The sequence below is a fragment of the Ailuropoda melanoleuca genome, chromosome 10 (genome assembly GCF_002007445.2).
Source record: "Ailuropoda melanoleuca isolate Jingjing chromosome 10, ASM200744v2, whole genome shotgun sequence".
NCBI lineage: Eukaryota > Metazoa > Chordata > Mammalia > Carnivora > Ursidae > Ailuropoda > Ailuropoda melanoleuca.
Window position 1 is genome coordinate 25,423,405 of NC_048227.1, and position 202 is coordinate 25,423,606.

Here is a 202-nt window from a genome sequence, read left to right on the forward strand (position 1 = left end):
TTTTCCAGAGTGGCTGTACCAGCTTGCATTCCCACCAACAATGTAGGAGTGATCCCCTTTCTCCACATCCTCTCCAGCGATTGTTGTTTCTTGCCTTGTCAAAAAACAGCTGGTGGAAAAAAGACAGTCTCTTCAATAAATGGTGCTGGGAAAATTGGACAGCTACATGCAAAAGAATGAAACTTGACCACTCTCTCACACC